We start from the raw sequence: 8,096 nt of genomic DNA, 5'->3' as shown, positions 1-8,096 counted from the left end.
GTTAAAATAATAAAATGTGGTGTCGTCTCTCACAAGATGGCAAAATGACTGATAATTTGTTGAACTTTTGTAATACTCCTGACCATTCAAATATAAAATACAGCCCATTTCTATTTTTTTAAAAAGTTATTTGAGATGAAAATTCATCTAGGAATTGAGTTTTCAATGCATTAAATCCCAAAAATATGCAAAATTAAACAGCATTAAATACAATTATGTTAATATTATGGTTTATGAAGATTAGAAGGAACCATGATGCTAAAAACATCAAAGTGTGTAGAAAGTTTTCTTTCTCATCTTCAACAATATCAACATTATCGAAAAATAAAGCAATCCTCAGCTTTAAGATTTGTAGATAAAAAGTGAAAAAATACATTAAATGTAAAATATGTCAAATTGGAGAATGTTAAATTGAATTTCTACTGTATATATTTTTCTCTTAATACTTTCAACAATATTACAGTATCATCATCACATAATTACAATAAAGTAATGAAACAAAAAGAATAAAAGCCAAAAAAAACCTACTTATTGTTCTCATTCCACTAGTTTATTCTAATCACATTAAGAAAATTTAATGTTATTTTTTTGGAAGTTAACACTAATGTTATTTTTATGTTTTATTCAACAAACTTTGCTATCTTTCTTTGAAGTTCATAACACTGAAAGACTATTACAATATGCATTATTTCATATCAACAAACATTACTGAACCTTAGTTTAATTAATATTATCACTTCGATATTGTTTTTTTTTTTTACTGCTTATTCAACACAATGTAGTGCAACTTAATGATCACTTGACTTTCTTTCACCTTTATTCTAGTATTGTTTTTTGTTTTAAACTACAACTTAAATTAATCGTAATAAGTAGCATGCATGGTATTTTGTAGATCAATAAAACAAAAAACTTCATTAATAAGAGAAACAATATTAAAATATAAAATTATGAATTGAAATGAAAGATTCTAATGTAGCTAAAATACATTTGGATCTGAAATTAAAACAGAATTTGCACCAATATTTATCCAATTCCAAATTCAGTATCTAACAAGATTTATATGCAATAAATCATGTTATTTATAATATGATAGGTTATTTATAAGTAATCAATGATTGTTTTATTGTTATGTAGAAAATTTAAATTCCAAAATATTTTAATATACATTCACTTACTCATTTCTCGTGCATGAATAATTAATCTTGCAACATAACCTAAATATTCTTCCTATAAAACAAAAAAACAATTTAAATTAGTTGTAACAAGTAATTTTTTATTGTTAAGTTACTGATATTGATTCAGAATGACAAAAATAAATATTCAGAGTAATTTTTAGTTTTAACCTACTTATACAAATTTGCAAATTCTACAGATAGACGTTTTAAAATTTGCTAAATATCATTCTTTTTTCCCTCTACTTTTAAAGCATCATCATCATCATAAACTATCATTTCCAAAAAATATTTACAAAAAATAATAATAAAATCTTTATAATGTCTTTTATTTGCTATTTTAATTTATTGCAATATCTGAATTTCCTAGAAACAATTTTTCTAATCCTGAATTTTGTCCATATCACTTCCCCTTGCTTAATATGCTACAAAAATGATATATGACTTTTTTTTACTTTAAAAGGTTGTGCATATTTGCAATATCATCTAAATATTTCTTAACTATTCAGTGAAAAATAAACACTTTTTAAAAATGATTAAAAAGTCTTATTTACTACACATTATGATTTAAATGATAAAGTATTCTGTCTTTAAGATAATATAAAACTGAATAGTACATTTCTACAAATCTTGATCAGCCTGCTGTGATATACAGTAGGAATTATAAAGCTGTATTAGTATTGAAGAGCATTGTTTATATAAATTTAACAGAAACTTATTTCATATCAGGTCAATGGCATACTCATACCCAAATTGGGATTCTAATATTTACAGAAAGCATAATATTAGAATCAGTTCCAGCCAAGATTTGTAAAACAACCTGTAAATTCAACATGTCTGCTTAAATTTATAATTAGAACATCTAAAAAGTAACATGACTTTGTAAAAGTTAATGTAAAATATGTTAACATTGAAAGTTAATGTTAACTTCATCTACATGGACATAAGTGCAGGTTCTAGAACATTTTCCTGTAGGTCTCACATCATTGGCTAATTTAAAAATAGATTCCCAATTTGTTATTATGGTTGATAAACTACTCACAGAAATTCCAAACTTTGCTACAATGTCTTTCTTTTTTGAGCCTTTATCAACTTCCCAACACATTAGAATAATTTGTTGCAGGAAAGTATTTTTAGTAATGCTTAAACACTGTATTAACAGTTCTTCAAATTCCAACTGGACAACTTATTAAATAACATAAAATCTCACTAACCTCAAAAATTAGTCCAGTTGTCAAAATTATCACCTTTCTAACATTTTGACATTCATTAATTATAAATCATTTATCTGTCAAAGACAGCATTAATCTCTCTTCCCCTTTTTTACAACCAGTAGCCACATGGAAAGCATATTACATATTTATTTATTTATTTCATTAAATTTACAGGAAAAGTCTGAATAGACATTTGATTTTCAACCCCCTACAAAAACATATATCATAAAAACAAATAACATCCCTGAAAATAAAAACAAACAAAACAAAAAAATAATAAAATAAAATAAAAACAGGTAATCTTAAAACAGATACAGTGCTTTTTTACATTTCAATTTAAAATCAGGAAGATCGAGATGTAAAAATTCAAAATTATTAAGATTTTGCAATATACAGTAGAAGAAAGATCATTGGGATAGATAACTACTCACCACATCAAATTGATGAAAATGACACACTCAAAACCAAATTACAATGTGATACAAAAAACATTAAAAATTGTTGATGGCCTGGCAGGAGTTGATTTACAACTCGCTCTAGCTGCTTGCCGTGTCTGAGCAGGCCAACTTGTTGTGAACGCGCAACATGGTTTTTTGTAAATTTTTTCAAACTTATAATTGAACTCTTATTTAAATGTCATTCCATAATTGAATATCCATCTAGGAATGGTTAAAAACATGATGCAGAACCCAGAAGAGGTTCAAAAACGTTTGTCTTTTTTGGTGTTTTTTTGTATCACACCATAATTTGGTTCCAAGTGCATCATTATCATTAGGATAGATTTGGTTGGTTGGTTAGTGTTTTATGGTGCAAGGGCCATATAGACTAAGCTGCACCATGGCAAATGATCAATTTGTATATAAAATTTGTATATACAACAATGAAAATAAACAAACAACAATACATATGAAGGTTAAAAGTAAATAAATAATTAAATCTCTTTATACATATTAGTGACTTTCAGAAAGTCTAGTAAATTGTCAAGATTTGGCTTCTGGCCCAAAACCTCTGTCAGCCTTGCATTTCCAAAACATTGTCATCTCGTCTCAAAGGCCTCCAATCACACAGTATGTATTTTACACTTAGAGAGCAGTTGCAATATTAGCATACAGATTTTACAAAGAAATTACTCGCAGTAAGTTGGCAAAACAGTTTATGAATTTTAATCATTATCAAGTGAGAACTAGGTTCACATGAGATCAAAGCCTGAAGTGCACTAACTGAGTCAGTGTAAATCACACAGCCACAATAACCTTTCCTGATTACATACATTAAGGCTAGGTAAACAGCCTGCAGTACTACAGTAAAGGTGGAAGAATTCGGTGCGATCTGTACTGCCACGATTTCATCCTGGCAGACAAAGGCTGAGCCAACATAATCATCCGATTTATATCCATCAGTATAAACAGGAATTAAATTCCTGTCACGGTGTTGAATTTCTGCAAAGTGCTGTTTATAGATGTAATCTGGGATGAATTCCTTAGGAAACTGCTTTAAGCTAAGGTCAACATTTATCACAGGAGTTGACCAAGGTGATATACTATCAATCTCAGGCTGTGAAATGTTGCTTGTGTCCAGGTCAATTGTGAAGCTTACATTCTCCATTCTTACATTGAATGTAAGAACACTACTTGGGCGAGCTGCAAATAACCTTTTCAGCTGAGTATCTGATACTATAGAATAAACGAAAGGTTTGATATGAAATTTCATTTTAAGGTAGTAAAACTGTTCCCTCCTGAGGGATAGTGGAGGCTCATAAGCATCAATGTACAAACTTTGGGCAGGAGAAGTTCGAAACACACCAGTGCACAAATGCAATGCTTGATGGTGGATTGGATCCAGCATCCGAAGAGTAGATTCTGGCACAGAGCCATACACAACGCATCCATAATCCATAAATAGAGCCCCATAAATCCTGAGCATGAAACATTTGTCTGCTCCCCAGGATGAGCAGCATAGTACCTTTAAAAGGTTCAGAGATTTTAGACATCTACTCTTCAAATTGCACAAGTGTGGCAAGAATATCAGTTTTTGGTCAAACAAAACTCCCAAAAATTTAGCCTCATTCACCATTGGGATTTTTACCCCATTTAGGTAAATTTCAGGATCCAGGTGCAAACCACGCCTTCGACAAAAGTAGATGCACGAGGTCTTCTCTGTGTTAAAAGTAAAACCATTGGTCTTGAACCAATTGTCTATGCGATTTAGGGAGGTTTGCAGTTGTCTCTCAATGAAACTCATGTTACTAGACTGAAGCAGGAGATCTGAAAGTCATCCACGTACAGAGAGTGTTGTAGAAGAAAGAGACTTAGCTATTTAGCTATACTGTTAATTTTAATTAGGAACACTGGAGGAACACCTTCTTCTTGTGTAAAAAGCCTAAAGTGTTGCCCATCCTGACTTGGAATCTTCGATTTTGTAGGAAGTTTTTTATAAAAATTGGCAAATTACCCCGCAATCTGAGTTGGTGCAGATCACGGAGTATCTCGTTTCGCCAACAGCGATCATAGGCCTTCTCTATATCAAAAAACACAGACACTAAGTGCTGTCATCTAACAAACGCTTCGCATATAGATGTTTCAAGATTTACTAAATTGTCCATGGTACTTAAATGATAAAAAGGAGTAAACATGTAAGTAAATGAGTGACGTTTTCTCAATGGAATTTGAAGAAACATAAACACACTGATACAAGGAGAAAAACTCACATAAAAGGCATTAAAGAATAAATATTCCCTAATGCCTTTTATCTGAGTTTTTCTCCTTGTGTCAGCCAATTTTGATAAATAAGACCATTAAAATATTTGTAATACAGTAGAGCGTCGATTATCTGAATCAATTGGGGACTGGGGTTGTTCGGAAAATCAATATTTCGAATAACCGATTATGTACGAAAAAATATATTAACCTATCCCATTTTGAAATTTTTCTCCTTTGCGTGTCACTTCGTGTTGAATTTTCGTCAATGTTAAGACTAACGAAGACTATTGTATCGTTAAAAATTATTTTTTTATTTTATACAAACAAAATAAATATATTGAAAAATATAAAAACAATAAAAAATTATACTTCAGAAGTTAATTTAGTATCAAAAATGTAAAATATTTGAGTAGCCCAAGACATAGCCAAAGATTGCAGCGCCACAGCACTGGCAAAAATTTAAATTTGCCGACTGGAATTCTTTCAGATGATTGACGTTTCGGATGATTGACTTTCGGAAAATCGATGCTCTACTGTATTTAATTCTCTCAAATAAATATGGGAAGTACAGGCAAATTCTAGCAATATTAGAGTCAATAGTAAAAGGCAGATTACACATTTTGGAAAATGTGAGGAATATCTTATTAATAGCAGAAGTAATCTTGTGTAAAAGGGAAGGTGCAGCCATTGACCAGATGGGCAATCCATAATTAATGCAAGATTGAAAATTATCATAAAAAATGATCAAAAATGCTTTTTTATTAAAGATTGGCTTACAAAATTGCCATAAAATTCCACATTTGACATCCAAGGATTTAACTAGTTTATCAGTGCAATTTTTGAAAGTAAGTTTGGTGTCAAAAACTATGCCTAAATTGCTAATAGAAGTTACCTAATTAATTGAATTAGAATTAATGTAAAAAACAGGTAATGGGAAATTATGAATCAAAGCATAACAGGTTATGTGTTATGCTTTGATTCGAAACATTTTGACAACACATAACATGTTTTTTCTGTACATGATGGTTTTAAAAGCTAACAACCATAGCCCTGTTATCTACACTCAGAAAATGTTTTACGTTGATACTGGCAATAAAATTTCAACAGTGGATTAAAACTTATGAGTTGGAAGCAGAATTTCAATTTGCTTACACAAAAAATAAAGGCACAGAATCTGCATTATTTACCTTAATGATGATTATTCAGATATATTTATTAAAAAAACATAGAAAAATATACGCTGCTTTTATAGATATAACAAAGGCCTTCGATTCAGGATATGTACCACTACTTCAAAAAAAAAAAAAAACTCAAGGAAAATGATGCGTTCTCAATTTATAGAAACAATATCATTATTATATCAAAACTACAAAATAAAGATTAAGCAAAATAAGAATATTCTTTCACCAATAAGGCATTCACGTGGTGTTCTTCAAGGTGACCCATTATCTCCATATCTATTTAACTTTTATCTGGCATATATAGATCATATTTTCTCTAAAGCAGAAGATGGAGTAATTATAGGAAAGAAAGCATTTCATTATATACTGTTTGCGGATGATTTGGTTGTGATAGCGCCAACAAAAATCTCACTCCAAAGGAAAATAAATCAAATAAATCTGTATTTTAAGTCCAAATATTTAGCAATTAATCCTAGTAAAACTAAAATAATTATCTTTTGGAATAACAGTAAAATATCTATCAACGAAACAAAAATTTATCATGAAAAAATTTTGCTACAGACAGTGAATGAAATAAATTACCTAGGAGTTAATTTCGATTGGAATCTAACATTTAAATCGCATATATCTAAACTTAAAAATAAAGTTAAGCAAGCAATAGACAACCTTCTATTTTTATGTAGTAAATTAAAAACTTCAGATTTAAGAATACATATGAAACTTTATAGTTCGATCATTAATCCAATGTTATTTTATGCTAGCCCTATTTGGTGCTTGGACTATATCTACCATCTCGAACAATTCCACATATATTATCTACACAGACTATTTCACATAAAAAGAACAGTACCAGGATATGCACTACGTCACGAAACGAATCGAATATGGTTATTTCCGTTTATATTAAAGCGAATTATCAAATTTTTTTATAAACTTAATTTCAACGGTGATAACAATTTAACTACTTTATATCAAGAAAATATAAGACAAAGTAAACTACAAAAAAATAAACAACTATGGTATAATAAGTTGCAAACTATTTTTAACTCCTTTGGAGTATCAGATCTATTATTCAAGGACAAAATTCAAGATTGGAAATCAGGATACTCATTGATGTTAGAATCAGCTATAGCTCAATCTATAATTAAAGATCAGAATTCCCTATACAACAGTAAATATCATCCGTGGTACTTGGAAATATTTGAAATTCCTTCAATGCAACCATATATATGGCAACCAGTAAATTTGAATATAAAACGACTTATAATGCAACTTCGTCTAAACAAAAATTCGCTGTATGTCAATAATACTTATATAAGTTTATTAACTAAATGTTTTCTATGTAACGTCGACGTTTTAACACCTTATCATTTAATATTAACGTGTCCAAAGTTAAAGGAAATTCGTGCACATTATAATATAAACAGCTCTTATAATTGCAACTCGCTAATAGAATTGTTAAAAAAATTTAATAATATGAGTAAAAAAGAATTATATAATATTTATAATTATTTTTGTAAAATAGTAGAAACTTATAATAACAAAACAAATTAAATTAAAGAATATGTGCATATGTACGCGAGAAATAAATGCAAACTAAAAAATTAAAGAAAATGTATAGTTTTATTAAAAATAAATATGGATACATGTTTCTACAACCCCTTGTAATAGGGAAGTAATTCCCAATAGACAATAAATGTTGATTGATTGATTGATTAATTAGATTTAATTTATAAAGCATTCTTTATTGAAATAATGGAAAAATATTGAAATTCACTTAAAATTTTTCAAACATTTTTTCATAAATTTCTTGAAAATCTATTTACGGAA

At 29.2% G+C, this 8,096-nt stretch overlaps 1 long non-coding RNA gene across 1 annotated transcript in view; it reads right to left on the bottom strand.

The window, feature by feature from the left end:
• Positions 1–1,055: 1,055 nt before the first annotated feature.
• Positions 1,056–8,096, bottom strand: part of LOC111619014 — a 10,331-nt gene continuing 3,290 nt past the window's right edge. Inside the window, exon 3 of the long non-coding RNA XR_002755673.1 lies at positions 1,056–1,227. This is a non-coding gene — a long non-coding RNA (uncharacterized LOC111619014). The remainder of the gene's footprint in view (positions 1,228–8,096) is intronic.

Source organism: Centruroides sculpturatus, unplaced genomic scaffold (assembly GCF_000671375.1).
Source record: "Centruroides sculpturatus isolate CEXI.00-Female unplaced genomic scaffold, Cexi_2.0 scaffold234, whole genome shotgun sequence".
NCBI lineage: Eukaryota > Metazoa > Arthropoda > Arachnida > Scorpiones > Buthidae > Centruroides > Centruroides sculpturatus.
The sequence above is the reverse complement of the archived record's forward strand: the minus strand, read 5'-3'. Positions and strand labels throughout refer to the sequence as shown.